Here is a 10,893-nt window from a genome sequence, read left to right on the forward strand (position 1 = left end):
CAACAATTTTCTGTTCAGGCTACTTCGAAAAATAATCAACCAGAACTAAAGCAAACATATCTTTCCCTGATTGGTAATTAAAAGGACCAATAATGTCGATTCCCAATTTTCTCCACGGACTCTGGACAAACACAATGGGGGTAACACACACAGAAATTGGTTTCACAGATTTATCACTCAAAGAACAAGGGGTACAATTCCTAACCCAGTTACAGCAGTTAGTACTTTCCCAGACCCACGTAAAGGGTCACGCACTCGATCTCATCTCTGCCGATGCCGGCCAAGTGACCATACGAAACATTCTTCCTCAGTGTTGGACGGATCACGCACTCGTCCACTTTCATCTCTCACTCCCCACCTCATTAACTAAGAAATGCAGCTTAGGAGCCACTAAGGTGGGCAGACAATGGTCTAAGCTCCTTAAACAATCTTCTCTCCCCACTCTGCTTTCAGATGGTTTTATTCTGGATGATAATGTGGACGCGAGCTATGAGACTCTTAGCCAGCGAATCCGAATGTCATTGGACTCACTAGCCCCGCTGCGAAAAACTAGAGTCAGGACAAAACACGCAATGCCGTGGTTCTCCGAAGAACTCCACCAGCTCAAACTCCGGTGTAAACGGGCTGAGCGGAACTGGAGAAAGCTGTACCTCGAGTCAGATAGATCTCTTTTCAAACAGGCACTGGCGACTTATAAAGCCCAGATTAAACAGGCCAAGGCTAGCTTCTTAGAGGAATCACTTCTGTCAGCGGAGAACAAGTCCCAGGCCTTATTTAAGATCGTCAAAGACTTGGCATCTCCCGCTTGTACTGTTAAGAACATTTCTGCCTCTCAAACTCTATGTGACTCATTGGCACAGGCCTTTGAGGATAAGATTACAACGATCTTGAACAACCTTGCTACACTGCCTGGTTCTGTCTCTCACACATTGGGCCACTTTACTTCTATGCGCACTTCTTGAAAGACGCCAGATCAGCGCAATTGAATAGCTTTCCCCCGCCGTCCTTTGAAGATTTTTGTGTACTGGCAGACGGGGTTTCCTCGGGCTCGCCACTTGACCCCCTTCCACCTAAATTTTGGAAAATATTCTGGGAAGAGCTCTTCCCCCCTCTCTTCTCTATCTGCTGTCAGTCCCTCGAGTCTGCACGGGTTCAGGACTGTTGGATGTTGGCGGTGGTCTCGCCACTCCTGAAAAAGGACACTTTGAATCCCACTTGTCCAGCAAACTACAGACCCATCTCGTTGCTCCCATTCCCAATAAAAATTCTGGAGAAACCGGTCACTAAACATCTTTCCAGTTTTATGGAGACCAACGGTTGCTTGGGCATGGCCCAATTTGGCTTTAGACCAGCCCATGGGACGGAGTCTGCGTTGGTGACAGTGCTAGATGACCTTCGGACGCGTGCCGACCAAGGTCGAGCTGCTTTTTTAGTATTGCTTGACATGTCGGCCGCGTTCGACACGGTCAGCCACACGATCTTGATTGGGAGACTGGAGGAAATAGGGGTGTCGGGATTGGCTCTTGATTGGCTGGTGTCTTATCTTGAGAACAGGCACCAAATGGTGGCCCTGCCTCCTTTTAAATCCAACACCAGAAGGGTTGGGCAGGGAGTGCCCCAGGGATCGGCCATCAGTCCGATCCTGTTCAATCTCTACCTCCGTCCCCTGATCCAGCTGATAAAATCATTTGGCATAGCAGTCACCAACTACGCTGATGACACCCAACTTGTCTTCTCGCTTGAGGGCAAGTAGGCCGTGCCACAGGAGACTTTCCATCAGTGTATGTCCACCACGGCAGAATGGTTGAGCCTCAATTCTTTACAATTCAACGGTTCCAAAACTGAGGTACTACACTGTTCAATGGATCGTACCCCCAGGCCTCTCCCACTGAACTTTTGGCCTCCATCCTTTCAGGATACCAGCCTGCCGGCCAAATCAGTTCATTACTTAGGGGTGATGTTCGACCCCAGCCTGCAGCTAGACGTGTCGGTAAACAAAACAGACAGTGGCCACCTGTATGACACGGCTGCGGATGTTGCGGAAGATACTACCCATGCTTCCTGTACAAATCAGGCCAGAGGTAGTGCGGAGTATCATCTTAAGTAGGCTTGACTACTGTAACTCACTACTTCTGGGGGCACCTATGACCCTGGTGGGAAAACTGCAACGTGTTCAAAACTTCGCCGCCAAATTGGCCCTCTCGCGCCAACGCTCTGACTCATCCACAAAAGCACTCAGGGATCTCCACTGGCTTCCAATCCCCCAGAGGATTGATTTTAAAGCCCTCTGCTTGGTACATAAGGCCCTTCACGGACAGGGCCCTTCTTCTCTGCAGGACTTGTTTTCCTGGAATGTACCATCTAGATCTCTCCGCTCGGCCTCAGCTTGTATGGTGGTAGTTCCCAAGATTCTGAGGACCCGGATGTCAGGCCGATCATTTAGGTTCACCGCGGCGAGACTGTGGAACTCTTTACCAATATGCTTACGCAGCACGGACGATCTTATTTCCTTTAAGAAGGCTCTGAAAACTTATCTGTTTCCAAAATCTCTGTAAGCCCTTTCTGTAAGCTGCGCAACTGCCTAAACACTGTGGGGCAGATTTATGTTGGGAATGCGCCACGATTACTTCACGCAACTGCAGCGTAAACGTGGCGCATCCCTACCACCCATTTACAACGGGACGCATCTAGGCAGATGCGTCACGTTGTAAAGCCCTGCGCCACTTGTGGGCGTTCCGGCGCAGGGTGGGCATTCCGGGGCAGGTGCGCCTCGCAAAAGTGGCTGAGTGAAATCTATTAGATTGCACTCAGTCACTTTCAAGCCAATGCTGCGTCAAAACCCTGCGCCTGCTTGAAGCAGGCGTAGGTCTTAACGCAGCATTGTAAAGATGGGGCACCCCCGAGCCTTGCTGGAGCTGCGTCACGCTTGCGACGCAACTCCAGCAATGCGCCACCTTTACGGCACAGATGCGTCACGCATCTGTGCCGTTTTTGCCCCATGGTGCGCCGCATTGTAAATGCTGCGCACCATGGGTGGCGGAGCAGCGGCGCAAAATAACGGGTGCATCCCTGGGGATGCGCCAGTTATCATAAATCTGCCCCGTAGTTTGTATCATCCAAGTCGAAGCGCCAGGATACCCGATGGGTGACAGTCATTGCGCTATACAAAAACACCAATACAATACAATACAATACCTGTCAATCATACAATCCATACTAGGCCACCAATAAAATTCCCTAATTCTTCTCTTAGTTGTGGACATTCCCATATGGCCTTCAAGTGCCAGGTTGCAAATAGACTCTCTAATATCCTTAGGAGGAACAATTTTATCAGCTCTGAACACCATACGGAAATGTTCTATCAATTCATCCGTAACCTTAAAGAAAGAGGCCAAATCACCACTCAATTTCCTCTCTTCTGGCCAACCTCTACTTAGAAAAACACTCACCTTCTATAGAACTTAATCCTGTTGCATAGCTTGTGTCCATAAAGTTTCAGAAATCAATTTGGAGTGATCATTCCCACTGATTAAATTTACATCACACATTGTAAAGGCAACATCACATTCTTCATGAAGCCGCTGGCGAACGTGCGCTAAATAAATAATAATACTCTTAACATGGTTAATTTTAGGCTTAATTCCATCGTTTGAAATTTCATGACCCAAATACTCAACTTTAGACTGCCTAAATTTACATTTAGAAAGCTTTAGTGTGAGACCTTTCCCCTGCACATTTCTTAATACAGAATGTAAATTACAATCATGTTCCTTAAAATCTTTACCAAATATTAGGATCTTGTCTTGAAATGCTATAGCACCATTGCAATTCTTGAGCAGATCTTTCATCAACCGTTGAAAAATGGAAGCAGCACTAGCAAGTCCGAAAGGCATCCTCAAATATTGGAACATGCCGTCCGGAGTAACAAATGTGGTTAATTTTTTAGACTCTTCATGCAATTCCACCTGGTGATATGCGCTGGCCAAGTCAATTGTTGAAAATATGGTAGCACCAGATAAAGAGGAAATTAATTCGTGAATATTTGGTAGGGGATGTTTCTCAACCCATATTTCTTGGTTTAAACTGCGGAGATCCACACATAAGCGGAGATCTCCTGAACTTTTAAGTGGGAAAACAATGGGAGAAACACACGGGGATAATTCAATGGGCTCAATAATTTGTTTCAACACCAGGTCATCCAAGATTTCTCTAAGTTTACTCCTATAGGCTAATGGAACATTCCTTACTCTGTGTCTGACTGAGATTGCATTATCATTGAGAATGATTTTGTGCTTAAAGTCAGAGTATTTCCCAAGTGTGTCCCTAAAGACATCAGGAAAATTCATCTTAATGTTATCTACAAAATGTGAATCCTCCAGAACCTCACTTGAATTCATTTCGACCAATCTATCTTCTTTGGAATCTATTATACATACTGGGGGATTGGCATTGGGATCAAGCTTAATTCCCAGTTCACGTTGATGTGGCCACCCAAGAATAGCTACTCCTGTAGTAGCCACATACATTTTCCCATTGGTGTTTCTATCTCTGAGTTGAATATTAGCCCAAAAGAAACCTTCCAGGTTTATTTTTTGTCCAGTGTAACCTCCATGTTGAATATCAGGAATCGACAATTTCCTGTCCCCCCATAAACTATTGAACAACTTTAAACCAATGATAGTATACCATGAACAGGAATCTATCATTAATTCAATTGATTCGTTGTCAATTAAAATCGGACATGAGGGAAATTCTTTATGCTCAACTTCATCTACATTGAGAATGATGTTAAAACTGTGAAGAACTTCTTCTTCCTCTTGTGAAATATAGTTGATTTTTTGGATAGAACGACAGACATTACCAAAGTGCCCTTTTCTTTTGCATTTAACACATACTCCGTCCCAAGCAGGACACCCTCTGTAATTACCAAAATGGTTAGAACTGCCACATCGATAACATGAAATATATATTTTTTTTAAACTTGTTATCAGCAGAATTCTTATCATCCACACATTTCTTGTCACTGTCTTTTTTAAATAAACCTTTGGTAGAAGAGTTTGAACTCGTTTGGTTCTTAACTAAAGAAACCTCAGCTTCGGGAATCTGTGGTTTAGGTCCGTGACCTCTAGTTTCTGACACGAATAATTCTGATTGTTCGATTCCCTTAGCAATATTAATAACAGCGCTGAGTGAAGATTCTGTTCCTAACCAAAGTCTCTCTTGAATTTACTTACTCTTTTTTCCCATCATAATCTGGTCTCTAAGAACTTGTTCATAAGAGATTGTTTCAAATGCACAGGGACACACTAAAGAACGTAGAGCGGAGACATAATCCTCGATGGATTCATCTTGTTTCTGGACACGTGAATAAAACTTGAATCTTTCCATGACTGTGTTTATTTTTCTCCCAAAACGAATTTTAATTTGTCTGGTAGCTTTCTCAAAAACATCAATATCTCCAGCATCATCAATGGGAGGAAGATTGTCAAATTATTTGATGCCTGCACCCAGTGCTTAATTTGAGCCGGAGCTTGCCGGTGCTTAGCACCGGCACCTAATTATCAGGGCCGGGTCTACACAGTCACACTGCATTAAGTGCACCTGCGGTCCCGTCAGTAATTGATTTATGTGACTCGAGTTTGGCACTGGCAGAGAGAGCGTGTGCTGCTGCTGTACCGTACGTGCTGTGCGCTGCAGTCACTTAGTTTTAGTTACCCCGTCGTTATTGTTGCCTAAACACTTACTGTGTGTGACTGTTTAAATGGTGACGTGACGTGAGTGATTCAATTTCTCCTCCTCACTCTTTCTTCAAACATCCGGCGGCCGGCCTTAGATCAGTGTTGCTAGCCTAGTGGAGTGGGCGGGACACTGTATAGTAGTTGTTGTTGGGCAGGGCAGGGCTTTGCCTGGGCTGGGTCTTCCTCTGGGGGTTGGGGCTGTGCGCGGCAGAGGCAGCGACGCGTGCGCAGATTTGAGTGCGCGCGCATTCGCTGGTTTAAGTTTGCCTCAGCATGCCCACCCCAGCATACCCGCACCGCACCTCACCACCGAGTTTCCAACGCAGCCTTTCAAAGAAGTAGAGGTGTGGGTGTCGGCCGGGACCTGCTCCTTGGACGACGTTGAGCCTGAGTGAGGCAAGTACCGTTGTTTAGAGTGACTACTGCTGCAGAGTAGACAGTACATAGCTCTGCTCAACAGGTGAGGGCGAGCGAGGCATAGCTTGGGCAGTGGGTATGCTGGCGGCCTATAAATACAGCTGCGCAGGTGAGGCAGGGCAGGGCCTGGCAGGCCGCAGGGGGCGCCGTGATAGTGATTACTCATTACGGTTTTTGTATTTTTAATTATTATGTTGATTGTGTCTGGTCGCGTCGTGATGGCCTGGGGTAGGCCGGCGCTGGCGGCTAAATCATGATTTAAATAAGCTGCACCGGTGAGGCAGGGCAGGATTACTGTTTTTTTTATCATAATGATGTTGATTGGTGACTGGTGGTGAGTGACTGTCTGGTTTGATCATGATGGCCTGGGGTAGTAGGCGGCGTATGCCGGTGGCAGCAAAATCATGATGTATTACAAAATAAGAAGAGCTGCGCAGGTGAGGCCTACTGCTGGTTTTAATAAACTGTACTTTTTTATCATTATGTTGATGCGGGGTCACTCTGATCATTGCTTTGGTTTGATTTGATTATGATTATCACGATGATCATGTTGCTAGTAGTGTGCACAGTGACTGCAGGCTATTGTTGCGGCGTGGGCCGGCCCAGGGTGCCTGGATAGATAGATCAGTACTTGCCCTTAAAGATTCAGTTTCGGTTCAGAGCAGGCTCCTGAAATCTGTGGTGGTTGGGGCTGTGGCTGTGCGTGGCAAGCAGCGTGCGCATATTTTTTCACCTTGTAATGCGTGCGCATTCACTGCTTGCCACGGTGCCACCACACCCCAGCATATACCCGCACTGGCTCAGGCAGCTCTGAGGCCCGCTCACCACCACCGGCACCGTCCTAGTCATCATGGCCCGGTGGCCAGCCAGCCCAGCCAGCCGCCGATCAAAGTAGTGGTGATCGGATCGGGTGATGATTGATTTTGTCATTTGTGCACAGTACATTAACATGGTCCAGGCTAGCCTAGTGCACAAGAACGATCAATGCGGATTGCTGTGTGATATAAGTTTGTAAGTGCAGTCAAGTAATACTGCATAATGATAACACACACCAAAGCCACCACTGTCAAATATTTAAAAAGTACATTCGGTTTTAAGGGTTTGGCAATGATGAAAACTTGAGTCCAATAGTTTATTACATTATTTTACACATACATAAAAGCAGGAAGTCCAATTTGTTCTGTACAGCAGATAAAACCCCTCAAAATAAAAGAAAAATGTGGAAAATTACAATGACCACGGTAAAGGTCTCATTTTCCTGGGGTTTTAGTTCTCCATTCATGCCACATTTTCACAAGTGGTTCTCTGTTCTTCCAGATCAGCTCATGTCCATAGGTCACGTACCATATTCCAAAAATAGCTCCACCGAGACGAGATTTGCAGCTGCATGATCAAATATCCTCCAACCAAGAAATAAACCTGCAGTATCCAGTGCGATGAGGAGAGCATTCAACGCACTTCCAGCTGTGAACGTGAACATAGGAAGAATTCTTGCTAGTTTTGCTTCTGGCACCTTGGTGCATACTGCTGCAAGGACTGTCGTAATGGCCCCCGACACACCAAGTGATGGACAAAATCGTCCTGTGGCCGTTTTTGCAAGGTAGCTGGCAAAACTTGAGATAACACCTGCGCTGACAAAACACTGTCATGAACTGCTCCCTTCACAATATGGATACTATACTTGAAGAAAAACTCCACAACACATACATATTTGCTGCCATGTGAAACAGAGAGAAATGACTGAATGTTGACTGAATTATCGATAGGCAAAGAGTTTTGGAGACCGGGTTAGAAGTGAAGTATTTAATCATTGGGCGCTGCATGGACGGCACTTTCCAGAGACAGAATATTAAGACATTTGCTGCTATGATTCCTGCCGCCATCTGTTGCCCTTTAGTCAGGCTGTTCCACCACTTTTTCACCTGTTTTTATTAAATTCAATTCTTTTTTGGCATCCTGGTATCCAGCCAAATCTGCCTGTACCTCATCAAACTAGCATTGGACTCTGATTTTCAGTGCTTCATACTGCCAAATAGAAGCAGAATCAAATGCACAACCTGTAAACCCAACAGTAAAAACAAAAGGTTTAAATAGACACTTTATTGAATTGGAGGTGGTCTGAAAGACAGTCTCCTGCAATGGTGGCTTCTCAGGATTTTGCTCTTCAACATTTTTGCGTGCTTTCCGAAATCCTTGTCTTTGCTGTGTGAATAATGTAAACCTGTGTCCGTAGTTCCGTGTCTGTGTCAGGCTGTCCTGAATCCAGCCTCGTGCTCTGCAGCTTCTCAGTACCAAAGTCCCACAGGCCATTCCACAGTCCTCTCACATTGACTTTAATTCACAGGACTCCTTCACAGTTGCACTGCAGACTGGAGCACGTCCCAATTTTCTGTGCAGTATCTCACCTTGAGTCAGTTAGATACACTCACTAACTTTTTGTTGTAACAAGTTGGTTGTGCAAGAACCAAAATTGAAAGCGATAGGGGTGCTGGTGTGACCGATAATAGCAGCATGATGTTCGCTTGAAGGTACCGACCAGCGACATTGTGTAACACCGAGGCCGCTGTTACATGCTGAAATAGTTACACACAATGGTTGCGGAGTGCTAACAGCACTTCATGTAAGGGGAGCTCTTTTACTGTACAGTTCCAGAATGATACAACACAAGAGAGTCAATATCTCATGTGAGTGACACTGGAGACTCTAGGTAAACAATGACCTGTCGATCAAAGCAATGAGCATATTTCATATAACACTATGGGGGTAGGGGTGTCAGTTTGCCACTATATCCTTTTTGTAAAAGCAGCTGCTGCTGAGTTCCTGGGCTCCAGTAATATTCAGGCATAAATTAAATTGTCAAGATAACTCTGGTGATTAATCGTCTACCTGGAGAGAGCCAGGAGCTTTGTCTAGGTGAAGCTGTGACTGCTTCAAAGATGGTACAGGGTTATATACCTGCTGCAAAGAACGTTTACCATGCAGATCAAAAAAGTGCATATAATGTAAAATAGGTCAGTGTGTTACTGCTTCTGTCGGAGAGCTCCTTTTTGTTATTTGCAGTTTGCGAGTTAAAATCCTATCATAGAACAGCAAGCTATTAACTAGTCTGTCTGTCATCAAAGAGCTGCATGCAAACAGCAAGTTATATATTAGAGCTAAATGTTTTGTTGGGCAATCTTTCATTATCCTAATCGTGCAAAAAGGTCTAATGTGGGTAGAAATCAATTCTTATTGAAGAGAACCGCTAACAATGCTGTTATGTTTTAAATTCTAAATTTGCCCTTTTCCAGACTTTGAACTCTTAAAGTGTATTGCCTACAATGACAATCATGGATGACATGTGGCTCCTATACCTTGTAGTCCTGTCTGATGTAACATTCCCTATATACTGATTTACACACGTAGGATTGTATCTATGCAATGTGTGAATGATGCAAAGTGCTCTGACACCTTACACTGGTATGAGAGGCGCTATTAAAATACATTAATATAAGACAGTGGTTATGGAGACTTGAAGCCAAGGGCAGTGTTAAAGGGGGGTTCCAGCACCACTGGCTTGGGTGCCTTTCTTTGACATTTTCATGGTTTCTTGCTTGAGTGCCTTTGTGTGATGCCTCTATGCTTTCTGGCCTGGTTGGGTGACTTTGTGTGACGTTTCTATGATTTCTGGCCTGGGTGCCGTGACGTTTCCATTAGTGATTTTACCTAATTTATTCCAAAATTGTGCTTTAAATGCACTTTTGAGTTTATCTTTTTCAAAATGTTCACAGGGCAGGGGAACCTCCTATCAAAGCCTTACTATGAGGAAAGCTCCCTTGCTGAAATTCAAATCAACCAGGTATATATTACCTCTGACTTTTAGCAGTGCCAGTTGAAGGCGTGGGTGGAGCTAATATAGTAAGTGGGTGGAGCCAGTGGAGGAAGTGGGAGGAGCCAGAGAAAAGTAGGTGTGGCCTCTGACAAACATTTGAGCACCTGCACTTCATATTTTACAAATTAAGCACTGCCTGCACCCCCCAAGCAATGTCTTAAGAGGGCTAATTTTCTCTTAGCAGAACAACCATCTTTCTCAAGTACGTCAACATATGCTACAAACATTGGGAACCATAAATCCCACTCAATGTTAGGATCGCCAGCTGTTTGTAAAAAATGAGGAGGAGCTGCAATATTTGACATTTCACAAAGAAAATGATATGTTCTTTACTTTAAAAAGTCAATAAAGTAAAATAATGAAGAAAATACTTTGGGGTATATAGTAGATAAACTAATTAATCTTCCGCCAATGAAATGACATGCCAAACTTGTTTCCGGTTGAAAATACGAGTCAAAATGTAAACATCCAAAATGGCGGCACGTAAATGACGTCAGAGCGTCACTTAGGTGAAAGGTGACTCTGATAATGCTTTGCGATCTGGCTCCCACAATGCTTGGCGAGTAAACGTCAGCGTCGTCGTGTGAAGACAGTAGAAGATGTCGCATGCAGGGAATTCGGAGTTACGCTCGCAGTATTTTCGAAAGATGCACTCACCAAACGGCATCCAAAGCAACAGTGGATTATGGCCGTAAGAGGACAGTGAGTAGAGTTTAAAAATTAAGATTTTGAAAATTTAATTACGTAGAGATGGCAAAGTCGGAAACAATAGTTTAGGATGACAATATTTCAACCATCAGCATGTTACAAATAAGCGCTAGGTTGAAATATGTTTTCCGAGGATAAAAAAAAATCAAGTAAACGGCA

At 44.7% G+C, this 10,893-nt stretch overlaps 1 pseudogene; it reads right to left on the bottom strand.

The window, feature by feature from the left end:
• Nucleotides 1-7,405: 7,405 nt before the first annotated feature.
• On the bottom strand, nt 7,406-8,465 carry LOC147701191 (presenilin-associated rhomboid-like protein, mitochondrial pseudogene; annotated as a pseudogene).
• Between the last annotated feature and the right edge of the window lie 2,428 nt (nt 8,466-10,893).

This window comes from Lissotriton vulgaris, chromosome 7, assembly GCF_964263255.1.
Source record: "Lissotriton vulgaris chromosome 7, aLisVul1.2, whole genome shotgun sequence".
Classification (NCBI taxonomy): domain Eukaryota; kingdom Metazoa; phylum Chordata; class Amphibia; order Caudata; family Salamandridae; genus Lissotriton; species Lissotriton vulgaris.